At 36.4% G+C, this 21,675-nt stretch overlaps 1 long non-coding RNA gene across 1 annotated transcript; it reads left to right on the top strand.

Annotated features, from left to right (window-relative positions):
* The first annotated feature begins 2,701 nt into the window (after nucleotides 1-2,701).
* LOC123535368 (uncharacterized) lies at nucleotides 2,702-19,892 on the top strand. The gene is made up of 4 exons (XR_006683201.2): nucleotides 2,702-3,353; nucleotides 5,557-5,860; nucleotides 6,846-7,059; nucleotides 14,777-19,892. It is a non-coding gene; the product is annotated as an uncharacterized LOC123535368 (long non-coding RNA).
* The last annotated feature ends 1,783 nt before the right edge of the window (nucleotides 19,893-21,675 follow it).

Below are 21,675 nucleotides of genomic sequence, written 5' to 3'. Positions count from 1 at the left end.
ACAGTGACATATATTAGGCCAAGACAATGTGTTTAATGTTTAAAATCTTATTAAATTAATGTAGCCATGTGTACATAAATAAGTGTATTTAGGTAAATTTCAATCATACTTTGTTTCTGCAGTGTAAGACAGTTACTCATTTATATTCCTAAAATTATACTGAAAAGAGATTAACTGAAAAAGTTTACAGACGAAGTTGTAAAAACACTTTTATTCGGGAAGGGCCTGAATTGTCCTTATGAAAACTTGTATTATAGCTGTATATTACCTGTATTATAAGAATGATTTTCATGAAGTTTTTGTGAGTTACAAAATTGTTGAATTCCATGTGCTAAGTTTGTAAAAATCACGTTATCGTTTGGGCATATGATATATTTTGCATCTATATATAAATTATAGCCTCGTTTCGGAGGATTCTTCTGAAAAAGTCCGAAGATGCTCGACGGGTTCGTAAGCAGTCGGAAAGCATACTTTCGGTTTGACAAAGGCAACATTTTTTTTTAGTTATTCTTGAACATATTCATGACTATTTGGTCAGAACCGATGCAGTGGGCCATATTTTCAGTAAATAGGAAGTCTCAGCTACAAACTCTGGTTTTCATGTAATACTCGTTTGGGTTTTAGTAATGGACCTTTAATCATGCACCAATCATGTTGTCTCAATATTTCATATTGCAGAGATACTCCACATTTTTAGCTCACCAGTCACAAAGTGACAAGGTGAGCTTTTGTGATCGTGTGGCGTCCGTCGTCCGTGTGTGCGTCCGTAAACTTTTGCTTGTGACCACTCTAGAGGTCACATTTTTCGTGGGATCTTTATGAAAGTTGGTCAGAATGTTCATCTTGATATCTAGGTCAAATTCGAAACTGGGTCACGTGTGGTCAAAAACTAGGTCAGTAGTTCTAAAAATAGAAAAACCTTGTGACCTCTCTAGAGGCCATATTTTTCAATGGATCTTCATGAAAGTTGGTCTGAATGTTCACCTTGATGATATCTAGGTCAAGTTTGAAAGTGGGTCATCTGACATGCACTGTGCAGGTCCCATAACTCTACTTTGCATTTTTTTTCAAAATTATGACCCTTTTTCTGAAAAAGGAAGAAGTGTTCTAAATGATGTTATTAACTTATTACAAAAAATTTCCAATTTGAGTAAAAACCCCACTAAAATTCCCAATTTGGGTTAAAAACGCCATCATTTTTCCCAATTCAACCGGTACTGGACCTTTTCCCAAAATGGTTAAAAAAACCACTGGGATTTGAAGTCAAACATTGGTATACAACTGAACTGTTTATTTAATTGATATCGTACACCTGTAGTTGAACAACGACTGACATGCATTTTCACATCAGCCAATCAGAATGGTTTTTTCACTAGGGAAGTTCAACAAGTAGGGAAGTTTTTTGTGTAACGTTGAAACAACTATAAACTATGCGTTGTTTCTCTCAGATAAGAAATAGTGAAGAAATGTGACTGGTACACAATGGAAGATAAATTACCACATGTTCAATATCCATAGTACACATTTACCGAACTGCGTGTTTTAGGTATAAAATGGGCAAATGAAATGGGTTAATATATTTTCCTGTTCATGACAATGGTTCTTATAGAATACCTAGGGGTAGGTTATAACATGTACAGAGGCATTTTATTTCTGGTCTGGTGCCAGTGCTCAAGATATTGAATTGAAACTTGTTTTAATTAGTACATAACATCTCTCAGTTTCTTGGCACTGTGGAATGGATTTTCACTCGCAAATGAAAGCCAAACGCTTGAATTTTTCTGATAAATTCGCTTGCATGTCTACATTTACTAGTTATACCACAAGAAGTGAATGAAGCAAAAGTGTCATATTTAACATTTTCTTATTCATTATGCGAAAAAGGTACAAAGAGTTCATGTCACACTGAGAAAGGGGCCTCCATGTCAGAGTCAGGTTAAGGTTGCTGACTTCAAATCACTTGCTCCTCATCGATATGGGTCCAAGCTTCACCTGGGGCATTGAATTCTTCATGTGAGGAAGCCATCCAGCTGGCTTATGGAAGGTTGGTGGTTCTACCCAGGTGCCCACTCGTGTGAAATAATGCACGAGAGCACCTGTGGTCTTTCTCCACCATCAAAACTAGAAAGTTGCCATATGACCTGAGAGTTTATTTATAGGACCATTTTTATAGAATTATTAGACTATTTCTGGTAGCTAATGATAGAATTTCAGTCTCCTTGTGATTAAATGTGTAAATCTTTTGTTATTATCTCCCAGTAATGATAGAACAATGGAATTTCTTTGAAGGCTGTCAAATATAAAATCTAATAAGTTATTGTATAGTCTGTTTTATTTGAGTTAATCTCGGACTTGTGCAAATAATGGAAATCTCAAAAAACGAGCAAAATAGGTTGAGCAATGTAACTGTTTAATTCCATTATCATTGGTAGCCAATGACTAACATTCAACGCTACATTGGTTACGTGTACTACATACCCTACACAATAATGTAATGGACCGTCGCGAAACCACGCCCCGACAGGTCAAATAAAATGCACTATAGTATTGTGGAATATCATACCACTGTACTGAATTTAACTATCATTAATCAGATGCATTCGTTTTGATTCAACAAGATGTCATTTATGTGTTGAAATGGAGTAGATTTCTACTTTTTTGGCACATTTGGGCTTGGGGACATTTTGATCATCAACCGCCATTGGGTCATTTGTTGCATGATGACCTACCCTGGTGGTCATACTATAAGTTTCAAACCGGAGAGTTTGAAACTGGGTTATGGGACTTTTATACACCGAAGCAAAAAATAGATCTAGCTTTATGATGAAGATGTTTGGAAGAAATATTGTGAACTTTGAACATTATAATTTTTCAACAACAGATGAAACAGTTTTACATAGTTTATAAAAATATTTCTTGACATAATGATTGAAAATACTTATTCTGAAAAGGGCTGGATACTTTTTGTAATATCACAAATATACAGGTACTGTAGACAACATTTAATAGTTTGTATTATGGTGTTAAAGTACAATGAAGTTACTCAATACTGAAAATTCTCAGTGACTCTTCCTGGTGTTATAATTGAACAAAATTACTTCATCTTTAAAAAAGAAATAAAATCTTCTTTTTCAGTACACATACCATATCTAGAGATGACACGAGACTTTAGACCTGTCAAAATTAAAGGAATGGCAGAGTGTCATCTTAGAAACACATAATAGAATGTCCTGTTGGAGGAACGATAGAATGTCAGACTGGGCAGAATGTCATGTTAAAGAAACAGCAGAATGTCATGTTAAAGGAATAGCAGAATGTTATAACAGAGGCAGAGAAAACAATAAGGCTTTAAGGTAAGGTAGAATGCTGGAAATTATATCTACCTTGTACCTTAAGAAGTTCACACTGACTTTACTTTTTAGTAAGGGCAATACACCACTTTTTACGGGTCGTTAAAAGCTGAAAACAGAAAAATCTTCAAACAAATTCTTCTAATAAAACCACTTCATGGATCTTATTTAAATTTTTTAAATCCCCCGACACAATTGGTGGGGGGCTATAGGAATGGTCTCCATCCGTTCGTCCATCCTTCTGTCCGTCTGTCCATAACACTTTCGTGTCTGCTCCATATCTCCTAAACCCCTTAAAGGATTTTCATGAAACTTTGGTCAAATGATCACCTCATCAAGACGATGTGCAGAACCCATGAGTCAGCCTTGTCGGCTCAAGGTCAAGGTCACAACTCAAGGTCAAAGGAAAGCCCGCCCGCTTAGCTCAGTAGGTAAGAGCGTTGGTCTACGGATCACGGGGTCGTGAGTTCGATCCTCTGGCGGGGCGTATGTTCTCCGTGACTATTTGATAAACGACATTGTGTCTGCAATCATTAGTCCTCCACCTCTGATTCATGTGGTGAAGTTGGCAGTTACTTGTGGAGAACAGGTTTGTACTGGTACAGAATCCAGGAACACTGGTTAAGTTAACTGCCCGCCGTTACATGACTGAAATACTGTTGAAAAACGGCGTTAAACCCAAAAAAACAAACAAACAAACAAGGTCAAAGGTTTGAGCCTTCCATTTTGTGTCCACTCTATATCTCCTAAACCCCTTGAAGGAGTTTTATAAAACTTTGGTCACATGATCACCTCATCAAGAGGATGTGCAGAAATCATGAGTCAGCCATGCCAGCTCAAGGTCAAGGTCACAACTAAGGGTCAAAGGTTTGAGCCTTCCATTTTGTGTCCGCTCTATGTCTCCTAAACCCCTTGAAGGATTTTCATTAAACTTTGGTCAGATGATCACCTCATCAAGGCAATTTGCAGAACTTATGGGTCAGCCATGTCGGCTCAAGGTCAAGGTCACAACTGAAGGTCAAAGGTTTGAGCCTTCCATCTTGTGTCCGCCACAAGTGGTGGGGGGTTACAGGAATGGTCTCCATCCGTCCTTCCGTCCGTCTGTCAGTAACACTTTCATGTCCGCTCCATATCTCCTAAACCCCTCGAAGGATTTTCATGAAACTTGGGTCAAATGATCACCTCATCAAGACAATGTGCAGAACCTATGAGTCAGCCTTGTCGGCTCAAGGTCAAGGTCACAACTCAAGGTCAAAGGTTTGAGCCTTCCATTTTGTGTCCGCTCTATATCTCCTAAACCCCTTAAAGGAATTTTATAAAACTTGGGTCAAATGATCACCTCATCAAGACAATGTGCAGAACCTATGAGTCAGCCTTGTTGGCTCAAGGTCAAGGTCACAACTCAAGGTCAAAGGTTTGAGCCTTCCATTTTGTGTCTGCTCTATATCTCCTAAACCCCTTAAAGGAATTTTATAAAACTTAGGTCAAATGATCACCTCATCAAGGCGATTTGCAGAACTTATGAGTCAGCCATGTCGGCTGAAGGTCAAGGTCACAAGTCAAGGTCAAAGGTTTGAGCCTTCCATTTCGTGTCCGCTCTATATCTCCTAAACCCCTTGAAGGAATTTTATAAAACTTGGGTCAAATGATCACATCAAAACAGTGTGCAGAAATTATGAGTAAGCCATGCCGGCTCAAGGTCAAGGTCACAACTAAGGGGCAAAGGTTTGAGCCTTCCATTTTGTGTCCACTCTGTATCTCCTAAAGCCCTTGAAGGATTTTCATCAAACTTGGGTCAAATGATCACCTCATCAAGAACTCATGAGTCAGCCATGTCAACTCAAGGTCAAGGTCACAGCTAAAGGTCAAAGGTTTACCCTTTCACTATCCATAGCAGTGGCGGGGGATTTAGCTGTCTTTCAGACTGCCTTGTATTTGTAGCATTATTGTAAGGTCCTCTTAAAATCTTTTCATCCTTTAGCTAGAAATAGAAATTTATACCTTTAAACAGCTTCTTCAGTGCTAGATAGATATTCATCAAACTTGGTCTGTAGCCTCAGTATAAGGTTCTCTTTTCATTTTGTCACTAGAGCACCTTAAAACAGTTTCTTCTCATGAAGTACTTGATGGATCTTAAACTTGGTCTGTTGCATTCAAGTAAAGACATCTGTTAAATGGGGACACTTAAACTGTTCTGTATTTTTAGCTCGACTACAGGCAGCGCAAGGCCATTCCATGATAAAATTGGAAGAGGAATTGTCAACCGAGATCAAAAGGGAATAACCCGAGGTTTGAGTACGGGCGGTGCAGGACCATTCCATGCATCTTTCAATGGAGGTGGTATGTCCTTTCGTGATGATCCATGGTACCAACTACCAGGCTTGGGCTACTATCAGATTGGATGGATTACGCATCATGAGTCATCAATTTGTTCACGCTGCCGTGGAACCATTAGCATGGGTTGGATTTCATCCTGATCTACTTCTAAGTTCGGGCCATGGTTTCTTCAGGTATGCGCATTTTCCGTTCTGTTAATGGCTATCAAGTTATTCTACTCGCCCTGGTGTCGGTGTCAGTGTAACACCTTGATTAAAGTTTTGCATGCAAGTACATATTGCTATCATTTAAAGACATATAGCTTTGAAACTTATTTTTAGCTTGACCATACGGTGTATCGAGAGCTATCCTACTCAACCCGGTCTCCTTCCGTATTGGCACTTTGGTTAAAGTTTTGATCTACTTTCTCTTTATCTTTGTAATTGTGTCTCCCACCACTGTGTCAGTGTATCTGTCTGTCTGTCTGTCACAAAGCTTGTCCGCACTCTTATGTCAAACATTTCTCAGCCGATTTTCACCAAACTTGAACAAAATGTGTTTGACCATAAGACCTCGGCCAAGTTCGATAACTAACCAAATCTGCCCAGGCACTTTTGAATTATTTTGGTCTTAGAAAATCCTGATTAAGTTTTGGGTACAAGTTACTATCTCCAAAACTAATGTAGATGCTGGATAGAAACTGTATAGATATTTTAACATATAGGGTAATATTCCTGCTTCTGGGACTACGGTTCAAATAATTGAGCATTGACTGTCTTATGGACAGTTCTTGTTCTCGTATGACAGTATGAGGTAGAACTGGTGTACTAGTTACTGGTTGGTGCATTTTCAGTCAAATTAATAAAGAAAAGTTGTTATAATAATTTGTACTTAATGAAATAATATTTTAAAACTTAAACATATATGCTTTCATCTAACTTATCTAAAAGTCTGATTGACCTTTTTTCTTGGTAAACAAAGAAATTTCAGACAATTGCGACAAAGATGACAGTTCTGTTTTGTCCAAAGATAATAAGAAAAGAATATTTAAAATTTTGTTCAGAAAACAAGTTTCATATGTAATATTAAAAATAAGATGGTTTTACCTGGTAGGGGCCTCATACCGATAGTAGTAAACAAACATTTAGGTGATGATCAATTTCTATAGTTCAATTTCAGAAAAGATACCTGCTTAGGAATAACAGCCGCAAAATTAAAGTTTAGTGGAGAGCAGTATGGTACCTATACATGGTCCAGACAGGAGGAAAATGGAAACACCAGGTCTTGTCAGACATACAGTTAAGATCATAGAAAGATGACTGGTTTTAAAGATGCTGTACAACATAATAAGAGTCAGTCTTCCAAAATATAATGCACACTTGGCCATTATCATGTAAGTTAACTTTGTATAGATAGAAGAAACCAACAAAAAGTACTCTTAATTAAAAATTCTTTAATAGAAATGTTACAACCTTTTAATTTACAAATGTAGTTTTATAAAATAGAAATTAAAAAGTGTTTCTTTGCTGCCATTGATTTTCTCACAGCTCAAGTGCTTGTTAGTCCCCTACTGGTTGAAAACCAGTTTCGGGGACTATAGGAATGCACTTTTCCGTCATTCCGTCCGTCCGTCCGTCCGTCTGCAATTTCGTGTCCGGTCCATAACTCTGCCATCCATGAAGGGATTTTAATATTACTTGGCACAAATGTTCCCCATGATGAGACGACGTGTCGTGCGCAAAACCCGGACCTCTAGCTCAAAGGTCAAGGTCACAATTGGAGGTCAAAGGTCAACAGGGCTTTTTCCTGTCCGGTCCACAACTCTCCCATCCTTGAAGGGATTTTAGTAATACTTGGCACAAATGTTCCCCATGATGAGATGATGTGTCATGCGCAAATCCCGGACCCCTAGCTCAAAGGTCAAGGTCACAATTGGAGGTCAAAGGTCAACAGGGCTTTTTTCCTGTCGGTCCATAACTCTCCCATCCATGAAGAGATTTTAATATTACTTGGCACAAATGTACCTCATAATAAGACGATGTGTCATGCACAACTTTCAGACCCCTAGCTCAAAGGTCAAGGTCACACTTAGCAGTCAAATGTTAACATAGCATGAACAGGGTCTGTTTCGTGTCCGGTCCATAACTCTGACATTCATTAAGGAATTTTAATATCACTTAGCACAAGTGTTCCCCATGATGAGACGACGTGTCATGCGCAAATCCCAGACCCCTAGCTCAAAGGTCAAGGTCACAATTGGGGGTCAAAGGTCAACAGAGTTTTTTTTCCTGTCCCGTCCATAACTCTGCCATCCATGAAGGGATTTTAATATTACTTGGCACAAATGTTCCCCATGATGAGACAACATGTCATGCGCAAAGCCCAGACCCTTAGCTCAAAGGTCAAGGTCACAATTCAGTGATTTTTTTCAGTTTTGGGGGAAGGGGGTCGGTGCCCTTTGGAGGGGGAAAAATTCGACGTAAAACTAAGAAAAGGGGAATTTTCATTTGTGTTGAAATAAACTACAGTTTCAAGTTGACTGATAAATTCAGGGCCCGTAAGAGCATCTGACATGACATATAACACAATGTAGCATATCAATACCAGATAACCAAATAAATTTTTCAAATGTGGAGGATAAAACATCCATTAGACTACCAAAATTTACAACAGACATTAGGTCCCTTCTTAAACAAATCGTTTTTTATTTCTGTCAAAGTCTGACATTTGCAGTCACTGTTACATTTGACCTGTCACAATAAAAACAAACTGTAAAAAACAATGTATGCATTGGACTAGTCCCTTCCCAAAGCATAAAATCAAACCCTGACTGACTAGAAGATGGAAAACTCAACATTACCCGGCCAAACAAATAGAATGCAAATCATTTACAGACTAACATTCAACAGCGTTGTTGTGCAGAATAATAAAGCGCTTCGATGATTCTGATTTATCAAGGGAAGTTACTCCAACCGGTGTCGATGTAAACAAAACGCGAGATACCGCGGTGAACTGTTTTCTAGCCTCCTTGTACCAACTATCGAACGCTACCATCTCCCGATCGATTTCAATATATCACTGGATTACCGCTTTCTGCAAAGGTACTTTTACAATCTACTGGCATTTTCATTGGTCTTTTGTCAGTTTTGAGCAAAGAATTGGTAAGTGTTTTATAGAATATTTTATTCATATCCTTTTCTAACTGACAAAGTACATCGACCTCATAAAATTTACAAGAAAATCTAATTGTTTATGTTTTGATATGTTTCCCATCTGTCAGATCTAACACAAACATGTGTTCAAATGTTCTCACTTTGATGAGACTATATATAAACTTAAAGACTATTCAAATAAATGCATTAAATTTTATTGCTGAAAAATTTGTCTGATTTGGTGTCATGACACCGTAAAGACAGTACTGGTGAAAGGTGGAGAATTGGTTCTCTGTAGAATGTGATTATCGATCAAACCTACCTACATCTACATACCTGTATTTCGTCATGTAGTTGAAGCGAACATCCACAAATAAAATACACAGCTTTGAAAAAGGTCAGTCTACCAGTCAATATCGGTATCTTATATTTGATTATTTTTCAACCTATATAATTACCACAGAATAGAGTAAAACTGGGTCGAGAGATGGTACACGGAGGCTATATGAAAATAAATAAAATAAACTAGTGAATTATGATTTAATTGATTGGAATTTTTTTTTATTTTCAGAGGGGAATTTTAGGCATCGGAAAGGGGAAAAAAATATACTATTTTGAGGGGGGAATGGGGCCGAATTTCGCCAAATATTTTGGTGGAAAAAAACGCTGCAATTGGAGGTCAAAGGTCAATAAGGTTTTTGCCCTGTCCGATCCAGAACTGTCATCCATCAAGGGATTACAATATTACTTGGCATAAATGTTTCCCATGATGAGACGACGTGTCATGCGCAACACCCAATACCCTAGCTTAAATGTCAAGGTCACACTTTGAGATCAAAGGTCAAAAGGATTTTTTCCTGTCCGGTCTATAACTTTGTCATGCAAAGCAGGATTTAGATATCAGTTGGCACAAATATTCCCCTGGATGAGACAACATGTCATGCGCAAGAACCAGGTCCTTAGGTCTAAGGTCAAGGTCATATTTAGAGGTCAAAGGTCAAATTCAAGAATGACTTTGTACGGGACATTTCTTCTTCATGCATGGAGGGATTTTGATGTAACTTGGACCAAATGTTCACCACCATGAGGCACCCTTGTTTTTAGAATTACGTCCCTTTGTTGTTACTATAAATAGATTTTATTGTAACTTTTTTATTACTGGCGGTAGAGAAAAATCGAGACCACTTTTCTGTGGTACAGCATGCATGTTACATCCAATTTTTAGGTGTATTTTGACCTATCTCTACCTGGTAAAGAGTTTCTTGTGGACTTGTATTATCACTCCAGGAGAACTACGTTCCAACGTAAGTCAAGTCTCATCGATATCATGTGACATACCTCAACGATGAAGCTACGGTATCGCTTCGAATGACCTTGTTGATTCACTTATTATGTGTAATTAAGCATATATTTTACGTTTTCATAACTGAAAAGATAAGTTTGATTTGTAGAAGATATATTAGCTATTTGCAGCATTTTGCAAGATACAACGAACTAGTTACAAATACACTTATGTAAGCTACATAAATGTTGCAAGGCCGCAACGATAACATACATTATGTGACAACGTCTCACATACAGTGTTGCAAAGTCTCAGCATCATAATTACCATTTGAACTTGTAGAAAATTACACTTATTAGATAGTAAGTACATGCGTACGCCGGTAATCAATACTGTATAGATAATCAGGATCGTAAAGCATTACTTCAAGAACTTTCCACATAAATTAGCTATTTCGTAACAAATGTTTTCGACACCATGTGCAGACGTATTGCTCATTTTGTCCGCATATAATAATTATTATTACGCCGTGCAAATGTATTAGGAACCTGAGACGTCATAACTCGTAACCATACAAGGCGCAAGTGCCCTCAGGACTGATATTTCTGTCGAGTTCGTAAACACATAACTGATTTTTTTTTTTTTTTGCATATCGTATAAAAATTAGCGTTTCATTCTGACAGATCATTTTTGTTGCATGCCGTATTTTACAAATAACAACAGAAATTTAAAAGCAATTAGAAACACTTCATTTGCAGTACTCATTTTTATGGCAGAGCATGCACCCACAGCGCGGGAAATGAACGTCCGTAAGCCGAAGTGACGTCATTACATTCAAGTGAAGCACAATAAAAAAAAGTTCCACTTTAGTTTTATCGTTTAAAGCGTAACGGTATGTTCTATCCGTAAAATAACGTATTTCAGACCGACAAAAATACTACATGTAAATAGAGAAGGTCTAAAGGTACATGATATTGTTAAGTTCACATATACAATACCTTATAATATCAAAGCAGCACAAGTTGTCATAACCAGCACGAGAGCCATCGCATGGGGTGCCAGATGGGTTTTGCAGGCATTGGTAAAGTCGACGGAAAGGCCAGTCCGGTGTATTTTTCCTTATTACGTATCTAAAATTATTTCAATTGAGTTTCAATTGACTGCGATCGTGCAATATTTTTCCTTATTATATACGTTACTATAAATAGTAACAAAAAGCCGTTTAAAACGGTCATTACGGCTTCTGTTTATGTATCCATAATGGCGCAGTGCGCCTCTGGCGCCATAACCATAACGGCCCCGGGTAACCAGAACGTCAGCGCGTTTTGATGTTGACGTCATGAAGCAACATTATTTATGGCGATTGAAAGGTCGCTGAATCAGATCGATTGTCAAATATTGATGGCATTGTTGATTAAAAAAGCAAAACAAATAATTCTTTGAGGTGTTTGGAAAATATATAAAATGAAAATACCAAAATAAATATGAAGTAAACGTATATGATAAAAAGTCAATAAACGGCTGGTTGTGCCTTCTAGCCGCAATGGCACACATAGTTTCATAATGGTCCTCGGAATAAAGCCCTTGGGCGATTATAACACTAGACGTGCCATTATGGCAAGAAAGCACAACCCAGTCGTATATAAACTTCGTAGCAATTCTTCATGAAGTGATTTTCTTTTCAACCCTAAATTATGCTTTATGTAAGAAAGTACAACTATCAAGGCATTTGATTTTATACAACATGTAGCCTCTTATCCAAATGGTATAGAAATTGAAAAAAAAACAGTAAATGCTTGAACAAATGAAAAATGCACTTTAAACTTTTCTTACACGATTATAGGTACACGTGTGATAAACAGGTAAATAGATGGTAGAACGGTGTCTTTTAGTGATAATGGCCATAAAAGAAAATAATAGCCCTCGGGCTATTATCACCTTGGCAGGGCCATTATTACTCAAAGGCACCACTCTCCCATATATTAAACTGTACATATTGCGGACAACGCTTTCATTTCGGAGAGTAATGTTTTCTAAACGTTTAAATGGAAAGAATCGCGTGATGTCCATGACGTCCACGCGCACGTTTCGACATCTATTTGACGTTTCAACTTGCGGAAAATATGAATGCGCGTCAGCTTGATTTGTTTATTAGATTTTCGGAGAAATTCTTCTCGTATTTCTCCTGTTTTTTCGTACCAGAAAGAAAATTTAGACATAAAGTAATTACTTGATAGTAGGTAGTAATAAAAACGTTATCAACTTTGTATGTGGATATATGCACTCGTTCTTTCCTAAAGTCGCGCAATATTACTGCTGCAGAACAAGTGCATTATATCCACATACAAAGTCAATAACCTATAAATATTGACGTTTTAGTTTTATTTCGGGTGCGTTTCGTCAGTTGTGACGTCAGTTTCATGGACATCGTCATGTTTTTAAATTCTTTAACTAGGACATTTTCAGTTCCACTTGGGTTAAAGAACAATTATTTTATCATTGATATAATGAATAATACACACGTAGTAATTATAAAAAGATTTTTAGATTTGCATCGATAAATAAGCATTCATTCTTCATAAAGTCGGGCAATATTTCTCTATTTCCGCTGAAGAACGCGTGCTATACCTAGATACAAATCTAATAACCTACGATTACATGCTTACTTCAGGTTTCTTAGTTGCGTCCTGTGCTTCAAAAGAATCTTTTTACAGACTTAATAATAATTAAGGTGTGTGCATGCAATAGTATAAGTCAACTCCACGCTACCCCGTACATATTTCTAGTAGATATCTTGGGGAAACCGTCAAATGATAATAAAAGAAACGGATAAAAAAATACTAGTACATATGTACATACTTTGAACAAAATCTGATTTTCAGTCACAGACTTGCTGGTACATTTCACTCGAATATAAGTAATGTTTAGCCGCAAGACTTCGATGAGTGTCAGTAACGCTTACCTATGTCGCGTTTAGAGTTAGTAACATCATCGGTTAGAATGAGGAACATCATATTAAATAAATATTGCCTGTTTATGATAAGCAGTTGCAGTAATATATTTCTAAGATTATAACTGGCATTGCCTTTAATCGATCATTGACTGTCAGTAAGTACTGCTGTTGAAAAATGTAGTATATTTGTTTTATTCTGGAAAATAGCAAAATGCTTCTATTTTCTAAATAACAGACAACTGTTTTTAAAATTTAAATGTTTTGATAAATTTATGCGATTACTTTTAGAATCTGAATACATGCTCAAGTCAAGACATAAGTAAATATCATAAAAGTAATTGCTATATATGAAAATAATATAAGCCGTGTCATATTGAGCGATACGGTAACCAGAAGTCGTTGAGATATGTCACATGATATCGTTGAGACATGACTTACGTTGGAACGTAGTTCTCCCGGAGTGATTATATAGATTTTTTTTTTTTTTTTTCTTTTTTTTTTTTTTTTTTTTAAAAGATTAATTTCCCTTTGTTGTTACTATAAATAATTTACATAACATTTTTATAATCAGCCAAAAAAATTCAGTATGAAAACAACTGTAGGTTTTTATATATATAAATTTTAATCCAAGTGTTTTGTTATAACATATTGTATATATAGTACAATATTGTTTATACATCATTGACAGATACCAGTTCATTATGTTATACTGCAGTAGAGAAAATTAGGTGCCTTCCAGTAGGGGACTTTGTATTGCATGGCAATACTTCATTCACTTGTTTCATATTAATCTATAATTGAGGGTAAATATTGCTGAATGGAAATCCCTTCCCGCTCACCCCCAGGGGCTAGAGCCCAGCTAGGAAGCCATCCAAATATGATTTGAATTAATGTGATCTGATGATTTCGCAGTTAAAACATAATGCTAGAATTATTTTCACATCTGTACTTAAACGTGTTTAATGAGACAATTTATTTTAAATGTGAATACATACACCATGTGAACAAAGACTCACACTAAAATACTGATCAAATTATCCAACTAAAAATTCAATTGTTTGTTATATACTGTAGTATTTGTATGATCCTTAAATCAGTAAGATATGACAAAGATATTTGAATATGTTAAATTAGTATATTTACAAATTTATATGTTATTCCACTTAATCAATTATTCATCCACCACATCAACTTTAAATAACAGCTAGTAATTCTACATAACTTGTTTAATTATTTCTGGTAAGATTATAAGAATCATGAATATAATATTTCTTAATTAAAAAATAAAGAAATAAAATAAAAAGTTTATTCTTTAAAGCTGTATTTCATTGTAGTACTTGATTAATTCATGCATTCATTTATAAATTCATCTATAAATTACACCATGTGAGTCATCTTGAGGTAAGAGGAGATTTTCCAGCACTGGCAAAAAGGGAAAGTCCTGTCTGACATGCAAGAACAGTTTATGATTGACTGAACTTGATTAGATCCATACTGTTCCATGAAAAATACCCGTTTTCTGTGGAAATTTTGCATTTTTCCAGTTGTTCTGTACTCAGGAATATGTACATCTGAGATTTGACCTGCATTATTACATTGGTGTGATTTACATTTCAACAGTAACAAATATAACAGTATTTTCTTGTATGTTTTATGATGGAAAATGAAAAGTTAAATTTATTGATAACATTCTTATTTTAGCCAAACTATCATTTTGTTTCAGGACAGTACTGATGGTACAACATAGCCAAAGTTTCGTATACATGCAACACCAAACAAGTTGTCCAGTTGAATTTGAATTTTCTAGATGCAGAATCAACACAGCATTAATGTGCAAGCAGCCTGCTTAAAAAAAGTTTGCGAGTTACATTGGAACTTGATGGGAACACACCAATACTGGGTATCAAGCAACACAGAGGCATTGTATTGGATATCCTGGCAAATAAGGTACCTAGTGTAGCTAAGAGAAACTGACAGTCATAAAGAATTACTTCTGACAGATTACTGACACAAAGATTGAAAGAAATGAATGAACAATTGACAGTTTTAAAGCAATTATTTGATTTTTTTCAATTTTTAAAGAATTAAGCTGAATTTTTCTCGTAATAGGTATTTGTATAGAATGTCCATTGAACATGTTTTACTTTGTGTAAGTGGGTGCAGAGCCAGAAGTAAGTTTCATAAGGATATTTTCTAAATGTTTTGTAAATATAGATACTTAGTTGTAATAGATATTTCTATTTTTAGCTCACCTGTCTGGAAGTGACAAGGTGAGCTATTGTGACCGCTTGATGTCCGTCGTCCGACAACAATTTCTTCTTGAAAACCACTGGGCAGAATTACACCAAACTTCACAGGAATGATCCTTGGGTGGCCCCCTTTCAAAATAAATTGTTCAAAGAATTGAATTTCATGCAGAACTCTGGTTGCCATGGCAACCGAAATAAAAAACTTTAAAAATCTTCTTGTACAAAACCATGGCCTAGGGCTTTGATATTTGGTATGTAGCATCATCAAGTGGTCCTCTACCAAGATTGTTCAAATTATCCCCCTAGGATCAAATATGGCCCTGCCCCGGGGGTCCCAAGTTTTACATAGACTTATATAGGAAAAAAAGTTTAAAAATCTTCTTGTTTGAAACTACAACACATAGACCTTTGATATTTGGTTTGTAGCATTGTCTTATGGTCCTCAACAAAAATTGTTCAAATTGTACCCCTTGGGTGAAAAGAGGCCCTGCCCTGGGGGTCCCAAGTTTTATATAGACTTATATAGGAAAAAGCTTTAAAAATCTTCCTGTCTGAAACCATACAACCTAGGCTTTTGATATTTGGTATTGTCCAATTCATTTGACCTGTCAAAAAATAGACCCGGCTTTTATTATATTCTGTTCGAGCCTATATAAGATTAACATGAAAGCCGGGAACATGTTTTGACAGGTCAATTAAATAGCACAGTATGATGCATTGTCTAGTAGTCCTCTTCCAAAATTGTTCAAATTATGCCCCTGGGGTTAAGAGGCCTCGCCCTGGGGTCACTTAGTTATTATGTGAGTTATATAGGAAAAATACTTAAAAAATCATCTGATCCTATTTCCAAGACTGTTTAATTATAATTACCTGATGTCATGATGTCACTTGACTGTGACCTTGACCTACTGACCTACTTTCTTGTTTTTTAAGATACAGCCTTGAAATTTGGATGACATGATTGTACAGTTTTGCACACCGATCTTTGTTTTTGACTTTCAGTGACCATGAATATGACCTACTGACCTACTTTCTTGTCTTTTAAGATATAGCCTTGAAATTTGGATGACGTGTACAGTTTTGCACACTAATCTTAAAACTAATTTTCAGTGACCATGAATATGACCTACTGACTTACTTTCTTGTTTTTGAAGCTTTAGCAAAGAAATTTGCTCAAGCAAGCAACTTAACTCAGGTGAGCGATATAGGGCCGTCATGGCCCTCTTGTTTTGAATTTTTATCAAATTTGTTTTAACTTAAACTTTAGGTATATAGTAGTGGCTTCTGTCAAATATCTTTTTCAATAAAGTAGGCTGACTATAACTAAAGTAAAATCTATATTTTATTGAAAATATAAAACTTACTACTATCACTAATGCAACAACAGGTACTTTCTTTCGACAGGAAACTGGTATTAGTATTTTTAGCTCATATGTCACAAAGTGACAAGGTGAGCTTTTGCGATGGCACAGCGTCCATCGTCCGTGCGTGCGTACATCCGTAAGCTTTTGCTTGTGACCACTCTAGAGGTAACATTTTTCATGGGATCTTTATGAAAGTTGGTCAGAATGTTCATCTTGATGATATCTAGGTCAAGTTTGAAACTGGGTCACGTGCGGTCCAGAACTAGGTCAGTAGGTCTAAAAATAGAAAAACTTTGTGACCTCTCTAGAGGCCATACTTTTCAATGGATCTTCTTGAAAGTCAATCAGAATGTTTATCTTGATGATATCTAGGTCAAATTTGAAACTTGGTCACGTGCCATCAAAAACTAGGTCAGTAGGTCAAATAATAAAAATACCTTGTGACCTCTCTAGAGGCCATATTTTTCATGGGATCTGTATGAAGGTTGGTCTGAATGTTCATCTTGATGTTCGAAACTGGGTCAACTGCTATCAAAACTAGGTCAGTAGGTCTAAAAATAGAAAAACCTTGTGACCTCTCTAGAGGCCATACTTTTGAATGGATCTTCATGAAAATTGATCTGAATGTTCACCTTGATGATATCTAGGTAAAGTTCGAAACTGGGTCACGTGCCTTCAAAAACTAGGTCAGTAGGTCAAATAATAAAAAAACCTTGTGACCTCTCTAGAGGCCATATTTTTCAATGGATCTTCATGAAAATTGGTCAGAATTTATATCTTGGTGATATCTAGGTCAAGTTCAAAACTGGGTCACATGAGCTGAAAACTAGGTCACTATGTCAAATAATAGAAACAACGATGTCATACTCAGTTCAAAACTGGGTCATGTTGGGACAGGTGAGCGATTCAGGACCATCATGGTCCTCTTGTTGAGAATTTTTACTTAGATAAGTTGTCTTGCCAGATGTTTGGATATCACAGGCAGAAGATTGTTAAAGTAAAAATAGGGGAAAATCAGCTGTAGGTTTTACACAAAGTAAATGCAGGGTTTTTGTCAAAACAGTACACATTTATTTCATTTATTTAGGTTTACATTCACTGAGAAGTCTGTTTAATGTCATTTTCAGTACTTGAAAATATAGTACAACACAAAAACAGAAAAGTTTTACCACACCCAGTAATATCAGCTAAGTACATAGAACTGAAGACTGTGCATTGAATGGTGTAGAGATCAGTCCCTGGACGTGGTTCTCCATAAAAATGTAATAACACTGCATATCTGAATTTATTCATCCCTGTATCTCTCCTTATATATATACATAGAGAGAGAGAGAGAGAGAGTCATGTGGAGAAGTTTTTCATTGCTGGTGCTGAAAGCAGAAGCACTAGTTATAATTTAATATTTAAGGTATAGGTCCATGTTTAAGAGAAAAAAGTTCGAACGTCATCAAATCATAGAAAGAAAGCATTGTTTTACTTGAAAATTTAACAGCGTATAAAACATTTATATTATTCTGCAAAACCATTGACAACTTACTGATATATGTATTGAATTCCGAAAAGGGACTGCATGAAGGGGCCACACTTCTGGACAGTTCAGCGCCTTTAGAAACGCACCCTTTTTTAAAAAGCTGTTTCACGTCTTCGTTTTGATGCATTTGCAACATCGTACGAGTGTTTTAACTTTACATAACTAGGTAAAACATTGTTTTTGACAATTGTTTACATTTTTTCTTTACAAATGGCATTCTTATTAGTAGTATAGGCGTCGGTTTGGGGCCACGACTGCGCATGCGTGAGAATGACGTCTTGCGCAGCGGCCATTTTGAATTTTATTTTAAGAATGACATCATCTTTCTATTTTAAGAATGACCTCACTCTGCTATTTATATCTCCCAGAAGTATATAGAGCTGACTTATATACCTATCTAGGGCTTGTCGCGCACATTGAGGGTCAGGTGCTCAGCCCTAGACGGGGAGATAACATGAAAACAAAAAACTATATATTAATAATGTTTAATTAATAATCATATAGATTTATCTGTAACGTAATATACATAGTATGGTAATCAGAGAACTTATTAATGATAAGCAAAATGTTTATTATATTTTTAATTAAAACCATTAAGCTTTATTTAAGATAGCTACGTTAGAAGTAACGTTAACTGAAAATAAAGTATTACTTTCTTGCTTACGATGTTTCCTCCTTGGCATCTACTGACCAAATGACTCCAATCATAAGCGTATTATTCCTAAATGCGCATGCTCGGATCTATTTTTACAATGACTTCATAAGCTATATTTAGATAAGGTCATGAGTGTATCAAACGTGAACATGGTCAGAATGTCTAGCGTGTGTTGATTTAAGGCCGGATAGACGGACAATAAAAAGTAAACATGTCAAAGTTAATCCCTTTAAAGTCGCCACAACGTCTGGCGTGTATTTATTTAAGAGCGGATACGTTAACAATAGCCTATTCAACTGTCAAATTTAATCCCTTTAAAGTCGTCACAATGTCTGGCTTATGTTGATTTATGGACGGATGCATTAACAAAGGCCTATTGATCTGTCCAAGTTAATCCGTGTATTGAGTATGGGAAGGGAGGTGACATCAGGTCTGGGTCGCATATGGACCGAAGTGCCTCTTTCATACCATCAATGATATGATGTTAAAGAACATTTTTCTTAAACAATTGCCAACATTTTTAATGACCATCCAGAGTTTTAGAACCAGTAAAGGGCTTTTTTAAGAAGGTTGTAAAATCATCAAAATAAGACGTTTTACGGTCCATTTTTACATTTTGGGTTTCTGATATTTTTGAAAAGCCCAAAGTGTGTACTTTACCATAAACTAGGTGCCAACCGGAAATGAAGTCATTAAAATTTCAAAGTCATCGTACAGACTCGGGACCGGTACCGTTAGAAAAATTTTTTTGAGTAGGTTCAGAAAATATGTACAATTACGGGTCTATCTCTATCCGTTTTCCAGATATTGAGGTTTAAACCAGAATCATTCATCCGGAAACACCCGGCTTCATGCCTTTATTATTAAAGATAACCTAGGCATGTTGGGTATCTAACCGAAGGTCTCGACTAGTACTATAAGTTGGTACACTCAAACAGGAAGTGAAATCAATCACACGTAAAATTCACATTTTCTGCGCGTCCCTAGACTCGAACCTGGTCAAGTAAGGTACCATTGGAAAGGTCTTTACAAGACGATTCGACACACAAGTACACACACACACACGCACGCGCACACGCGCACGCACACACACACACACACGCACACGTACACACAAACACACACATACACACGTTCACGCACACACACGCACACACACACACATACACGCACACACGTACGCGCCATTAAACAATATATGTAACATCATCAAAATATTCAAAATTATCAAAATCATTCGGGCCTATTACCCTAGTACACAGATTGTGTCTGTAACTTCATTAACAGGTATCACAATAATATCTTCCTTTGTAACTTTACCTTTGTCATCTATAGTTATTACAACAACATCATAGTCTCCCAAATTGAACATGCCAGTTCCACTACGGTGTAGATACTCCAACACATCACACAATATTTCATATATATATAATTTGGAACATTTTTCCAGAATTTTGAATTAACAGAGTATACACTTCAATATAATCGTACAAGTCTATGCATGAAATTCAAACTGTATTTCTGTTCATTGAAAATCTTGACGATTTCCTAGAATGGTCGAAATAGGCTTTCTAGAACCTATCTGTACTTAAGACAGTATCCTAAAGGACTATAAAAGTTTTATAACACAAAATACTCGTTTTTATAAGTTTCTCCTAAAAGTCATAAAATTGACCGAAATTTAATCCCCTTTTACAGTTTTCAAAGTATTAGTGTCAACATTGGCCAGTTCTCTTTCATACATTATCTTAAGCCGATCTCAAGTCAAAAAATATTAATACTTAAAATCCGCTGAAGGTTGAATTTCATGCATAGACTTGTACGATTACATTGAAGTGTATACTCTGTTAATTCAAAATTCTGGAAAAATGTTCCAAATTATATATATGAAATATTGTGTGATGTGTTGGAGTATCTACACTGTAGTGGAACTGGCATGTTCAATTTCGGAGACTATGATGTTGTTGTAATAACTATAGATGACAAATGTAAAGTTACAAATTAAGATATTATTGTGATACCTGTTAATGAAGTTGCAGACACAATCTGTGTACTAGGGTAATAGGCCCAAATGATTTTGATAATTTTGAATATTTTGATGATGTTACATATATTGTTTAATGGCGCGTACGTGTGTGCGTGCATGCATGTATGTGTGTGTGTGTGTGCGCGCGCGTATGTGTGTCTCTGTACTTGTGTCTGCGCGTGTGCTTGTGTGTGTGTGTGTGCGTGTGCGCGTGCGTGAACGTGTGTATGTGTACTTGTGTCTGCGTGTGTATGTGTGTGTGCGTGTGTGTGTGTGTGTGTATTTGTGTGTCGAATCGTCTTGTAAAGACCTTTCCAATGGTACCTTACTTGACCAGGTTCGAGTCTAGGGACGCGCAGAAAATGTGAATTTTACGCGTGATTGATTTCACTTCCTGTTTGCATGCGCAGTCGTGACCCCAAACCGGCCCCTATACTACTCGGTCTGTTCTTTGTCTACCAGATTTCACCCTCCTCTCTAAGAGAAGCACGTTGAGCGTATCTTCTCTTTTGAGGCTTGGGCCGTCGTCTGTTTGACATCCATCTCGGTCCTCGGCAGGTGTGGTTGTGTTCTTGTCACTTGTAGATCACACAAATGTCCCATCCGGAGCCACTCGTTTTGGAATTTGGAAAATGGTCTAAATTGTATGCCAAATGAGAAGAAGATTTTACTAAAAAAAATGCCAAAATTTGAAGTAAAATTTTTTTTTTTTTTTTTTTTTTAATATATATATTTACTTAAGATTTACCAATACGCATTTACAAGATATGAAAAAACCGAAGACAACACAAGTACTG

The sequence above is a fragment of the Mercenaria mercenaria genome, chromosome 12 (genome assembly GCF_021730395.1).
Source record: "Mercenaria mercenaria strain notata chromosome 12, MADL_Memer_1, whole genome shotgun sequence".
NCBI classification, from domain to species: domain Eukaryota; kingdom Metazoa; phylum Mollusca; class Bivalvia; order Venerida; family Veneridae; genus Mercenaria; species Mercenaria mercenaria.
Note: the sequence above shows the minus strand (reverse complement) of the source record. Positions and strands in the feature narration are given on the sequence as shown.